At 37.7% G+C, this 14,806-nt stretch overlaps 1 protein-coding gene across 1 annotated transcript in view; it reads left to right on the top strand.

The window, feature by feature from the left end:
- Positions 1–14,806, top strand: part of SOX2 (SRY-box transcription factor 2) — a 400,076-nt gene that overhangs the window by 200,879 nt on the left and 184,391 nt on the right. The window lies entirely within an intron of this gene.

Raw genomic sequence — 14,806 nt, 5'->3', positions numbered from 1 at the left:
GCTGGAATTTATGTGGGGTTTCATATAGTATCTTTTTTTATTGCATTCCCAAGACCCCAGTGAAATAGTAGGAAAGGAAGGAGCTGTAGTGCTACATAATAGGACATACATTTTAATCGTCTCTTAGCTCTCAAATCTTTCATCCTCTCCTTTTATACATCTCACTTCATTCTGGGGAAAGTATGAAAAACATTTTTTTAAAATGATTATTAAAGATATAAAAAACCACAATATTTTCCTTCTGATCATAATAGAAAGTGAAGAGGTTCACATATAGGAAAACTTATTTCTCCAATACTTTATGTCTGAATGAATATAAATCTCAAGTTGTATAGAATATCACATATAGACATGCCCTATGAGAGAACACAAGGTGTGGTCAGAACACAAGACTGGGATTTATAAACTCCTAGATTCCAATTTTAGCTTTGACACTGATGTACTCATTGGCCTTGGACGAGTCCCTTAGGACATGGTTTTCATGCAATTTAGGAACTTGTATACACAAAATGTGCCTTCAACTGCTACTGCATGCATAATTTGCATAGATAGGTAACTACACATACGTAGGCACATAATTAGTCAATTGTATATGCAATTACCTGGTTTGCACAGATAATCCTATCTGTTTTGTGAGTACCCTCTTCCTCACTTTGCACAGTTGTACAATAGGAATAATACTTTATTAGAGGGATTAGTGGGAATTATTTAGTGATTGTAAAAGTTCCCAAATACCATGGTACTGGACACAGTATAACAACAGAGACAGCAAGGTGGATAAAGCACTTTGACCATGTAAAGTACTAGATGTGCTAATTATTTTTTATTACATATCAGCTGGTATTTCAAAAATGCACCTTTGTTGCTGAATAACTGAGAAAACAGTTGCGTCAAAGTCTCATATTTGCTGATTTATAAATCAAGATTGTGTTGTTCTATGCAACTTTAGCTTAAGCCCAACTTTGCCTAATAGTTTATACACATTTTAAATTTAAAACCACATTGAGTGAATGGGACTTCAAGGGCCTAATCCAAAGCCCACTGAACTCAATGAGAGTCTATCCCTTGATTTCACTGGGCTTTGGATCAGACTCCTCAGGCACAACAGTCATAAAGGGTCACCTCTAATGAATGAATAAAGCATTTACAATCATTTATTGTAAAGTGCACAGTCCCCATAAATGGTATGAGGGTTTTTTTCTCTGAATTAGATCCTTTGTGCTAAAATGTGTGGTTAGCACAAATATTCATTCTGCTCTGTTGTGCAAACCTAAAGAGTTCAGAGGAAACTATGAATGTGCAAGTCACACTGACATTTTACTTCTCAGTCCTGTGCCCTGATATTGTACTGTCTTTATTTATCTTGTGGGACGTAAAGGGGAAATGTATCCAGCAGGATTATACCAAAAAAAATTCTCTTCGTGAATGAGCAAATTCAGATTTTTAAACAGTGACATTATATTAATGAACTTCCCCATTTCTTTTATCTATTAGTGGATTTCAGGAGCATGAAACTCATACAACTAGGAAGGAATAGAGATTTGTGTACACTACTTATTTTTTGAAAACCAACAGTAAAGTGCTACAGTACTTACAAGGGAACTGTAATTACTCTAAGCTTTTCCTCTTCTGGGATGTATAGTACTCTCATCTTCATAATCCTTGGTATTGAGAAGCTGAATAACAGTCTTCTCATTTAAAGTGAAGAGAAAAGCATAGAATCATAGAATCATAGAATATCAGGGTTGGAAGGGACCCCAGAAGGTCATCTAGTCCAACCCCCTGCTCGAAGCAGGACCAATTCCCAGTTAAATCATCCCAGCCAGGGCTTTGTCAAGCCTGACCTTAAAAACCTCTAAGGAAGGAGATTCTACCACCTCCCTAGGTAACGCATTCCAGTGTTTCACCACCCTCTTAGTGAAAAAGTTTTTCCTAATATCCAATCTAAACCTCCCCCATTGCAACTTGAGACCATTACTCCTCGTTCTGTCATCTGCTACCATTGAGAACAGTCTAGAGCCATCCTCTTTGGAACCCCCTTTCAGGTAGTTGAAAGCAGCTATCAAATCCCCCCTCATTCTTCTCTTCTGCAGACTAAACAATCCCAGCTCCCTCAGCCTCTCTTCATAAGTCATGTGCTCTAGACCCCTAATCATTTTTGTTGCCCTTCGCTGGACTCTCTCCAATTTATCCACATCCTTCTTGTAGTGTGGGGCCCAAAACTGGACACAGTACTCCAGATGAGGCCTCACCAGTGTCGAATAGAGGGGAACGATCACATCCCTCGATCTGCTGGCTATGCCCCTACTTATACATCCCAAAATGCCATTGGCCTTCTTGGCAACAAGGGCACACTGTTGACTCATATCCAGCTTCTCGTCCACTGTCACCCCTAGGTCCTTTTCCGCAGAACTGCTGCCTAGCCATTCGGTCCCTAGTCTGTAGCGGTGCATTGGATTCTTCCATCCTAAGTGCAGGACCCTGCACTTATCCTTATTGAACCTCATCAGATTTCTTTTGGCCCAATCCTCCAATTTGTCTAGGTCCTTCTGTATCCTATCCCTCCCCTCCAGCGTATCTACCACTCCTCCCAGTTTAGTATCATCTGCAAATTTGCTGAGAGTGCAATCCACACCATCCTCCAGATCATTTATGAAGATATTGAACAAAACCGGCCCCAGGACCGACCCCTGGGGCACTCCACTTGACACCGGCTGCCAACTAGACATGGAGCCATTGATCACTACCCGTTGAGCCCGACAATCTAGCCAGCTTTCTACCCACCTTATAGTGCATTCATCTAGCCCATACTTCCTTAACTTGCTGACAAGAATACTGTGGGAGACCGTGTCAAAAGCTTTGCTAAAGTCAAGAAACAATACATCCACTGCTTTCCCTTCATCCACAGAACCAGTAATCTCATCATAAAAGGCGATTAGATTAGTCAGGCATGACCTTCCCTTGGTGAATCCATGCTGACTGTTCCTGATCACTTTCCTCTCATGTAAGTGCTTCAGGATTGATTCTTTGAGGACCTGCTCCATGATTTTTCCAGGGACTGAGGTGAGGCTGACTGGTGAGGCTATGACTAAAAGTCATAGAGGATAGCATCAATTGTTGCTATCCTCTATGACTCTTAACCTTTGGCAGTAATACCTTAAAAACAACTTTTCTACAGCAAGCTGACATATCAGTTAGGGTCCATACTAATTAAGATGTTGACTAATCTTTAAAAGTGCAAAAAGCAAATCATTCAAAATTCAATTGGTTTGACTATCTCATATAAATATGTAAATGTAAGATTATCCTTATATGTTAACAATAGTGTTTATCTTATTAAAAATCAGTTACAATGATGTGCTATAGCATACCAAAAAAGTTGATATGTGGTGGAATGCATATTTAACTAGAATTAATCCTGCCTTCCTGAAAAACGTGTATAATCCTCTGATATGATAGTATGATGCAGCTATAATAACCCTCCCCCTTGTGAAAAATGTGTACAATCTTCATATTTCAGATACTAATATAATTCTAACTAGCATCTATATATGTTGGTTTTTTAATATACAATATATTTCAGCTGGTGTTTTACTTATGGTGCATTTTAAAAAACACAACTTGAAGGGAAAAATCCTTGAACACATACTCTCAAAAACAAACAGAACAAATGAAAAAAAAACCCACAACACTCATCAAGTAATTGTCAGACCATGTCAACAATTCAGTTATTAGGATCACATAATCCCATGTCTTATATATTCCACCCAGAATTGTTTTAAGGTCCTTGTACGCATCGAATTTTGAAATATATTATTTGAATATAAAAGTAGATTATGTATTTCCCCTGTGGCTGGCCAAATGTCTTTCCAACAAAGGGTAAAATAAGAAGGCTATTTTTTTGTGTAAAAGAGCGATCTTTTTAGTCATGCTTGGCTGCTTTTTCAGGACTGTCTCCATTTATAATGAGATATTCTTGGACTCATTTGAACTAGAAAGTTTAGTAAAATTGTTACATTTTTACATAAAATACCTTGAATTATTTAAAATGGCTAGCGTTTGAGTTTAAATAGAGTTTACATATATGTATTACTTATAGGTTTTTCATCTGTGTGAACTCAACATGAATCTTAAAACGGAAACATATTTAGCATATTTACAAGAAATATTTGTTTTAATCTTTCATACTTGTTGGCACTTCACACTAATTTACTCTTATCTGCAGCTAAGAAGCTACACAGTAAAGGGTGCATTTGTTATTCAAATCCCTGTTAATGTTCCATATCATAGTTTCATAAGAAAGCTGAGACTATATCAGACTATGATACAGGAAAGTTTTAATATCTATACTTTTTAGAGAACTTGGCCTAGAACATCTGTGCCAGAATATTCAGAATAGCATTCAGTTCACTTTCATCAAATGTTTAGAATGCCTCTGTATAAGTACTAAGTATTATTATTTTTAAAAGATCTGACTAGTACTGAAATGTATATACTGTACTTTGAGAGAAAATATATTTTGCAATGGTTGCAGCTCTCAGTTAAAATGTAAAATCTGTTTTTTGTACTTAAAAGATATATTCAAAGAGATCTGAGTTATACATCTGAGTTGCTACTTTACATTTTTAAAATTTATAGTAATAGTTTCATATTCAACCTGATCCGGTTCTTCCTTTAATCTTTATCTCTGATGTTTTTTAATATATCTGGTAAGATGTTTTATTATTGTAGCAAAGAAATTACTTAAGAGCTTCTGTACTTTACATGTGGAAATCTCTTTATCAGTTTCTAAATCTGCTAGCAGAAACATTCAGAAATTCCTTTTAAATCGTTGCATAATAGTATTTCAATGGACAAATAACTTGCTTGATATTCAAAATTTTGTTTTGCACCATATTCCACAGGCAGTATACTAAGCAGCTCTTATTACTTCTGAACCCACAGCCAAGACTGTCTCATCTCTCCTATAATTGTCCATTCTTTTTTATAAGATTTATTTTTGCCTGTGGTGCTGAACTGAAAAAGTCACCCTGCTAAAATGTAGTTACTTCATTTCCAAGTAAAAACAATAGTGTTTTCATGTCTGTACTTATTATTATTCTGAGAATGTACTAATTTGTTACATCCAAGATGACGGTTAGTTTGGTCCATGAAAGGGGCAGCGTGCCAACTACTGCAGTTAAGTAAAAGGACTTCTTTCATTGAAAGTAGTGGCACAGAAAGTAGCCTGCAGTGCATGTGGGTATGGGAAGGCAGATTGCCAACAGAGTCATCCTGGTATCAGGCTTTGCTGTGTTCGGTTCTGAATGAAGCTAAAACTATGGTTTCATTAAATGTCAGTATGGGCAGCCAAATTTTCAAGCCACTAGTGCTCTAAGGAGCAACTGATAAATGTTTTATCCCTGCGGGCCATAGTTGATGTTGCACAAGGATTTTGCATGTGCTCAATGCATTATCATTCTTGGCATTAAGCTTAGATAATTGTCTACTTATATTGAGCCTGTAATAGCAAAATACAAGTGAAGAGGCATGTTGTACAAAGTAAAACTATGAAATAGGTTTAGCTATATTACTATGGATTTTTTTTTGTTCTATCCTACTAAATTTGAATGAGAATGAAGTATGATTCTATACCTTAATTCTGTTCAAACCAGGGTGGTCTCATAATTTTGTTTTACATGCATGACATTGCTTAAGGTCATTAGTTGTAAATCTTAGTATAAAAAGACTGAAAATATATTCAGCACTTTGTAGTTACCGAATACATATTTAAAAGCCGCTATGAAAAGTCGGGACCTACATGGCAGATTTTCAGTTACTGAATGGTCAATTTAGTGATGTAGATTAGCTGTATCTAAACAGTAAATGAAGATAGACTGTTACAATGCTTTGATGAAATCTCTCTGTTGATGCATATCCCAGTTGATCAATTTTCTAATTTTTGAGATTTCTATTCTGCCTTTCAATCCTATATAGTCTCTAGTTACATTTTCTTCAGACACCCAACTAAAATGAGGAATAACTTTATTTTTCTTTTGTTTTGCTGTCACTAATCTAATAAACCAGAATCCAATTTGAATTTGGCCTATGTCTCTCTTCAAGGACTAACATAAGGGCTTCCCACTGAAGATCACTTTTTTTTTCCTGAATACTATCTATTCCTTGTACTTAATTGTTTTAAATCATTGTCATCTACAAAGGAAGAACTTTCCATTGCAAAAACATTAGTATTTAAAGAAGAATGGATTCTGTAGGAAGAATTTTCCAGTAAAACTAAAATACAATGTATATGAGTTTAACAATTATAACTTTATAGAGACATTTTTCTTTTCCTTATCATATAGCGAGTTATTGGAAAAATCTATGAATAATAGGACAAGCCTTAATTTACTTATTAATTGTGTTTATATATTTACTTATTAATTGTGTTTATATATTATTAATTCAGCATGTGCAGGGAGATATCTGTCTGTGGATAATAAGGCATACATCATATTACACTATTTGTTTATGACAAATTATATTTTGCTGCTATTATTCAGTTTCTTGGATCTGCACTACTTTCTGCCAATGAATCATTTACCATTTTTTAAAAATGCATTTTAATTTTATAGCAACTAATATCGGTCAATTTTTTAATAAAAACCCTCTTAAACAGAAGTAAAACTGAATAAGTTATCAAGTACATTGTTAATTTCACATTTAAAAATGCTGGATACAGAATAATTAGATACAGAATTAAATACAGAATAATTAAATATTTGTAATAAAGCCGTTAATTCAAGGAGTTTATTGCTGTGATTTGCAAAACTACATTGAGCTGCTTTCTTTTCAGTTCATTGATGGTGGAACAAACATTTCTTTAATAAGACTACAGCGCATTCTAATTTTGTTGCAAAAGCTTAGATAAGGATCAGGCCCCCGCTGAATCACTGCATTGACCTATGACATTGAAAGTGCTGAAGCGCTTTGGCAAAAGAAGAGTTAGGCATTCATTATTATGCACAGAACTTTCCAGTTCTAAAGGGGCTCTGTGCTTTCTCTCTGATAGACTTTGTTTGCTGGAAATGAGAACTGTATTTTGGCAGCAAAGGACAAGAACTGAAGCAACTCTGCAGGCAAACTCATTATGACATAATCCTTTATTAATCCTTATTCTCTATTAATAGATCTTGACAGAAGTTTTGCTTTAGTTGACCATCTTCACCAGCAAGCTATGAAAAAGCATTACTTGACGAAGGTTCATCCCCAGCTTTTAGGGCTATCCATTTCTCTACAGTTTTAAGAAAATATGTATGACTGTATTTGAAAAGTAGAGATGAACTCCCTTTGGATTGCTAATGAAAATAATATTTCTTTGTTAGCATGCAAATAACATTTGATACTCTAAAGATCCAGTGTAACTGGCTGGAGATGACATGCTCAAAAAAACCTCACCTGGCAAATAAAAATACCTTTCAAAAGTAAATAGTTATCACTCAGCAGATTTGCAGCTTCAAGACAAATTTAGGGGCAGATGTACACCGCCCTCAATCCATGGTGGATTTCTAGTTAATATTAATAGGAGATATTCACATACAGAATAAGAACAGTTAGGGTGACCAGAATTCCCGATTTTATAGGGACAGTCCTGATATTCGGGGCTTTTTCTTATCTAGGCACCTATTACCCCCTAAGCCCTGTCCCGATTTTTCACACTTGCTATCTGGTCACTTTAAGGACAGTACACAGGATTAGGACTGTAAGTAAGGACATTTATCCTAGGAAGCATTACTAAAATATCCATCTTTGGGGCGGGGGGGGGGGGGGGGAGAAGAGAGCATAAGTGGAGTGTAAAAAGGATATGGAGAAAATGGAATAACTGAGAAAGGGAAAATCTGGGTTCCAATAACTCAGAAAGAGATTGGAAAGGTAAGAGGGGAGCTGGAGTGTTTTGGAATGTCTTCTGGTAATGAAAGAATAGGAAAAAATTTAAAAATACATGGAAAAGAAGAATGGGATGGTAGTATCAGGGAAGTTCATTCTAGCTGGGTTTTGAAATGTATAGATGAACAAACGGATGCCATTAGGATGATACAGCAGGTGGGGAACAGAAAAAGGTAATGAGCAGAAAGACCTGTAGATGAGAATAGGAGGAAAATAATCAAGTCAATTAGAAAGAATCACTAGAGGTTCATGACAGAAGTGATTGGATTGGCCACAAGAGTGGTTGAAGTATATAGGGTGCTCAAAGGGGACAATCTATAGTCCACTTTTTCATGAACAATAGAAAGGTTGGAGGTGTTTGTATGCCTAGCTAAGTCATTGGGTGAACAGTGTGTTGAAGCTCTGTACTTGATAATCAAGAATTTATTATGGGTTTTGTTACCACATTTGAGCTGGTAGTCTTTTCTTTATTTACTAGGGATGTGAGGATGTTTTGTTAGTTTGTGTGTTTTCTCACACAATTACTATCAGAATATGTGTTGTACTGTAAAGAAAGTCCTTGCAGTTGTGCTATCTGCAGAAGTTGGTACTGCAAGGACTTTCTTCACAGTACAAATAAATAACTGTTAATGATTTAGCACATATGGCATCCTTTATGACTTGGGTAAATTCCCTGAACTCCTCCTGGGTGGATTGGTACCCCATTATTAAGAAGTTATCTATTTAAAACAATTAGTGGACGTGAAGTTTCCCCAATATTAAGCAAAGCATTTTCCCAAAGATGATACTATGTATGTACAGGCTTGTATTCTCCCCTCTCCCTCTTTTTTTTTTTTTTGCCATTGTTTAACAATTAACAATAACCCAGCACAGTATTGTGCACCAAGAGCCTGCCTTTAGCAGCCTGTAGTTTCCAAGTACTTAGTATAGGGCATGAGAACTGCTTCAAGAGTCTAATTGTACAAAATCTCACATTGTGACCATTTTTGATCTTCCAAAGCTCTTCATCATTTCTACGGCTAATGCCACTGCAAACTCTTGGGCTATGAGTCAAGATGCATGCTAGGAATCCTTGAATGCCAAGATTAGAAAAAGAGAGCGACCAGGTGAGTGAGGTAATATCTTTTACTGGACTCACCCACCTTGTCTCTCTCATACCCTGGGACCAACAGGGCTATAACAACACTGCAAAGAAGATTAGAAAAATCAGTTTCAGTGCCAAAAAGCAGAGCTACTATGCCTGGCATTGGTTATCTCTAATCGCAATCAATGGAGTCATAAAGCAACATTTTAAAAAAATGTAAATATGAAAAGAATTCAATACTGAATGTGGTTGGTATTACAACACCTTCATTTACCAAAGAAAAGCCAAAATTCACTGATTTGTCATACCCTATTGCAGCCTCTCATGATTTGATGTCTGTTGACCTTGGCCTAAATTGTGCTTTCTTGGCACTGGTCCTTGGAGCTGGACCTGCTTACACTATGTCTTGACTTTGACATATGTAGAATTTCAGGAGCAGTTTCCTTTTCCATTAAGATATTTTGTAATGCTGTTGATGATCAACTGGGCTGATGTAATCTGTTGTATAAGTAAGTGTCTGTGACATGTACTGATGTTGTTAGGGGAAATTTGAACAGAAGCCAATTCTTGGCTGCTGAAATTGTTTAAATCTTAGTTTAAAACTTGCACTATTTGTTCATTTAGGCTATAAAGTTCTGTAATTTACAAGACTGTAATCATCAGCTGGTATAAATCAATGTAGCTCCTTTGACTTCAGTGGAACTACAATTATTTGCATCCACTGGGGACCTGGCCCTAAATCTTATGACATGTTCTTATATTTTGCTCTTTTTCTCCCTCTTTGGAATGATACATTCTCTGCAATACCCCAGTGAAAAATGAAGCTGATAAATTCCAGTTTCTTAGAAGTTAGATAGGGGAGAGTTCTGTTCTAACATGTAAAATGTTGGACTTGGAAGTACTTGCAGGATTAGGCACTTAGAGGTAGTTAGGAACCACAAGCGTAATCTGAAATTAATGCCTGTGTCTCTTAAAATATATTAACATGTAATATTTTATATATTAGCAGATTAAGCATTTATACTCAAAACGCTCCATGCGTTGTCTCTCTGTGTAGCCTGGGAGAATCTTGGTCTTTCAGTTCATAATATGAAATGTTAATAGCAGGGATGATAACATTTTCTTTTTGCAATAGGAAGGTTTGTTGGTACAAATAGAAAAGATAATATATTGTGATTTATAATGGCATATTTTTATTGCCAATTAATCTAAAGCTCTACACAAGCAACACATTGTGTACTAGTCCACATTTAAGGACTCTATTAATAAAAAATACTGAGAGGTCATTTCCAGGTGAATGTTTCATTTTTTGAGAGAGTGTCAGCAAGTTCTTTTTCCCTAGTGCAAAGAACGATTTTCAGCGATTCATTCTTTCTCCACACTCCTAAGTGCGCTTTTCTAGGTGATGAAGGAAAATAAAAAAATAAATATTAAATGGATTAAAATCAGCTTGGAAAAGAGGTCACATCTCACATAAAGGCTGAGAGCATCAGCAATGATTTATGGGTTCATGTGACCTAGGAACTGATGTGGCCCTACATTACCATACTGTTTTAGTTCCTCACAAATTTTAATGTATTGCTGTGAAGTAGGGAAGTAATTGAGACTCAGAAACACTGAAACAGAACTACATCAAACCAAACTAACAAACTGTTAATGCGCGGCAGCAGTGTCCATATGGAGAGTTAGTCTGCAGCAGGCTAGTACAAGATAGATTCACATCCAGCTTGCTGCAAACTAAATGTTTGCATGGACATGCCCAAAGTGACTTACCCAAGGTCACACAGGAAATCTGTGACTGGGCAGGGATTTGAAGCATGGTCTCCCATGGTTCCAGGCTAGCACCTTAATCACTGGACCATCCTTCCACTCTCTGAGCTAAGGACTGAGAGAGGGAAATTTCTTAGTTCTAATTCCAGTTCTCACTGATGGTCTTTGACCTTAGGCAACCCTATTAACTTCTCTGACTCTATTTCCCCATCTGTAAAATAGGGATAATAGTATATACTTACCTACTTCACAGGGATGGCTTGATGGTTAATGGAATCATTTTCAATGGCACAAAAAGCAATCAGGTGCCCAACTCCCGTTCGAAGTCAGTGGGAGTTTGGCACTTCACTCCCACCTGTGCTTTTGAAAATCTCCCCCTCACTTGCTAATGTGTGCAAAACACCTTTGGGCTTGTCTGCATGGGGACACTCAGGAAAATTATTCCACATTCACTAAAGGTGGAAATTTAAAGTAGATTAGTTGAATTGCATTAAACTCCTGTGTGGACATTCTCATTCAGAATTAAAATTGCCTTAATTCGGTTTAGTTTAATTCACTTCCAAAGTGAATTAAATCAAACCAAATTAGGACCACTTTATTTCTAAATGAGAGTATTTTCACAGGAGTTTAACTAATTTACTTTTAATTCACACTTTAGACAATTTGGATTAACTTTCCTGAGGCCATGTATACAGTACACACTTTGATCAATGCAAGATACTTTGGCGTAAAGCTGCTGCAGTTAATATCAATTATGTGCATGCCTGCTTGGCAGTTTGTGTCAGTGTTGCATATACTCACCACGAGTACAGTGCACCATGGGTAGTTATCCCAGTGTGCCACTGCCCACTGTCCTGCTCACCATCTTTTGGGAAATTTTCACAATACATATCTGGGCACAAGCAATTTGCACAGGAATGACTGAGAGCAAGGGGTCAAATTCCCTCAGGCAACTTTCTCCTTTTCTTAAAATCCCACAAACCCATGTGGCACTGTTTGCTACCCATCGTCTCTGTCATGAATGTTGCAAACACAGGATGAATGATCCTCCTGTATTTGCAGAGCTGCAGGAAGAACAACAACAGGGGACGTGATGATTTCTTGAAGGACAGATAGTTAAGGGACATAGCAAAAACCAATTGAAGGTTGTTGGCGGTGTTCGTGGAGCTGCTGCAGGTAGTGGAGTGCTGATTCTGGGCCTGACTGGTGGAATCACATCATAAAGCAGGTTACAAGGAGCAATGGCTGCAGAACTTTTGGATGCAAAAGGCCACATTCCTGAATCTGTGTGCCAGACTCGCCCCTGATTCACGGACACTGGAATGGGAACTGCACTGACAGTGGAGAAGCAGTGGCATTTGCACTTTGAAAGTGTGCAATGCTGGATTGCTACCTATCAGTGGAAAATCATTTTGGAGATGGAAAACCCAGAGGGGGAGCCATTGTCATGCAAGTGTATAAGGCCCTTATATGCAGGACTGTGACTCTGGCAATATGTAGGACATATAGGATGCACTTTCAGCAATGGGGTTCCTGAACTGTGATGGAGTGATAGACAGCACACACATCCCTATTTTGGCACCAACGCACTTTGCCACAGAATACTGTCAACAGAATGGGCTACTTTTCAATGGTTATGCAAACATTGGTGAATTACCAGGGACGCTTCACCAGTATCAATGTGGGCTGGTCATGGAAGATGCACGACACTCACATCTTTAAGAACACAGGACTTAAAACTGCAAGCAGGAACATTGTTTCCTGCTCAGTAGATTACCATTGGCAATGTTATAATGCCAATAATCATCCTGGGGGACCCAGCCTACCACTTTGCTATCCTGGCTCATGAAGCCATACACCGGCCACCTTGACAGCACCCAGGAAAGATTCAACTACTGACTTAGCAAGTGTAGAATGACAATTGTTTTGATAGATTGAGGGGTCCCTGGCAGTGTTTATTCACAAGATTGGATCTCAGTGAGAAAACTATCCCAATGGTTATAGCTGTCTGTTGTGTCCTACATAATATCTGTGAGGCAAAAGGGGAAAAGTTGTCACCAGGGTGGAGGGCAGAGGTGGAGCCGCTATCTGCTGAGTTTGAGCAGCCAGACACAAGGGCCAGTAGAAGCATTCGGTGCAGTGTTATGCAGCTGAGAGAGGCCTTGAAAGGACGCTTTAATGCTCAGAAACAGTAATGTGGTGTGGTGGACTGTGCTTTACCTGATCCTGAAGTTCTGGGAGCTGTTAGGAATTGTGTTGTGCTTGATGTGCTTGGTGTCCAAGGCAAGGCAATTTACATTGACCTAACTTTGTAGCGGAGACCAGGCCTTAGTTTTCCTGTGTAGACAAGAGCTTTGTTGATTCAGGTAAGTGCTAAATTTTACATACCTTTCCTCAGATCTACTTAAACATGACCCTTGCATGCATCTATTCTTGATATACTCCTTAGAAAAAATGTTTTAAAGATAAACTGGTTCCTTGAAAAATACATGCCCCATAACTATTACTTTAATGATAAATTAGGAATAGAGCTGGTTGATGGTTTGACTTAGTCATGTTGTTATTGTTTGGTTTGTGAATGACCTTGGGTTGCCCATTCCCCCAACTTAGTAGATCTGAGGCATGCTGCAGAGATGATGCACTTAGTATCTGTAGTAAAAGATATGGAACACTCCATCCCAGACTATATTGCATAGATTCACTTACAGAGAGCCTTATTCATGGCTGGAAGGGTAGAAACCACTTGCACTGCCATATGGGAGGGAAGTTAAATGCAGTGATAGTGGACTGAAACAGACTGGGAGCTCAGAAAACAAATTGGAAGGAAGTTATTGGCCAGTCACAACCAAGGCCCCCCAAAAGTGTCTGGTGCAAAGTTAGTTGCCAATGAGTTTTGATTTTGGCTTAGGGAGGCGTAGTGTTAGCTGTCAGAAATGGGACAGGGAGGTTGGAAGTAGAAGAAATGGAAATTGCAATATAAAAGTTATACTCCCTTATATTTTTCTTTCTCTCATGTTCCTATAGGGGAATACACAGTAAATGGGTTAACCAACTTCTGAGTGTATTTTTGCTTCCTCTCATTATACTACCCATATGCACACACAAATTGTCCATAGTTTTGAAACTAGCCTTGATTACAAGGCCTTTCGGAGTTCAAACCTCAATTACTGCACAGGGGTTCAAGCTCCTATGCTTCCTGGGAATGAGATGTCTGGTAGTACGTGGCTCTTTAATCTAGCAGAAAAAGGCATAATGCAATCCAATGGTTGGAAGATAAAGCTAGACACATACAATCTAAAAACAAGGTGCACATTCTTAACATTGAGGGTAATCAACCATTTGAAAAACTTACCAAGTAATGTGATGGAGAATCTATCATTTGTAGTCTTTAAATCAAGACTGATTATCTTTTTAAAAGATATGCTGTAACTCGAACAGAAGTAATGGGCTTGATGAAGAAATTATTGGGTGACGTTCTTCGGTCTGTTGAAGTGAGCTGTAGCTCACGAAAGCTTATGCTCCAATAAATTTGTTAGTCTCTAAGGTGCCACAAGTACTCCTTTTCTTTTTGCGAATACAGACTAACACGGCTGCTACTCTGAAACCTGTTCTTTGGTCTGTGTTATGCAGGTGATTAGATTAGATGACAATAATGGTTACATTTGGCCTTAAAATCTGTGAATATAACCTCAGTCATGGACCAGGACCCCACTATGCTACACTCTGTACAAAATAACAGTCCCTACCCTAATCTAAGTATAAAACAAGAGACAACCGGGGATAGAGATAGACAGATTGGGAGCACAAGGAAACCATGAGACAGTTTTGGTCAGCATGATAAGGCAGTGCTATTTCTTACATTGAAAAACATCCCTTCACAGAATTACCTTTTCACTAAAGTGTCTTTACTTTACGTTATTACTTTTGAACCTGGGTTTTCTACTCTTGGAAGCTGGTAGCACTGCAGTCATAACAATCCTAGTACTAAAGAGAGCTAAAGATTAATGCAATATAATCTATTTTTGT

The sequence above is a fragment of the Natator depressus genome, chromosome 9 (genome assembly GCF_965152275.1).
Source record: "Natator depressus isolate rNatDep1 chromosome 9, rNatDep2.hap1, whole genome shotgun sequence".
NCBI classification, from domain to species: domain Eukaryota; kingdom Metazoa; phylum Chordata; order Testudines; family Cheloniidae; genus Natator; species Natator depressus.
The sequence above is the reverse complement of the archived record's forward strand: the minus strand, read 5'-3'. Positions and strand labels throughout refer to the sequence as shown.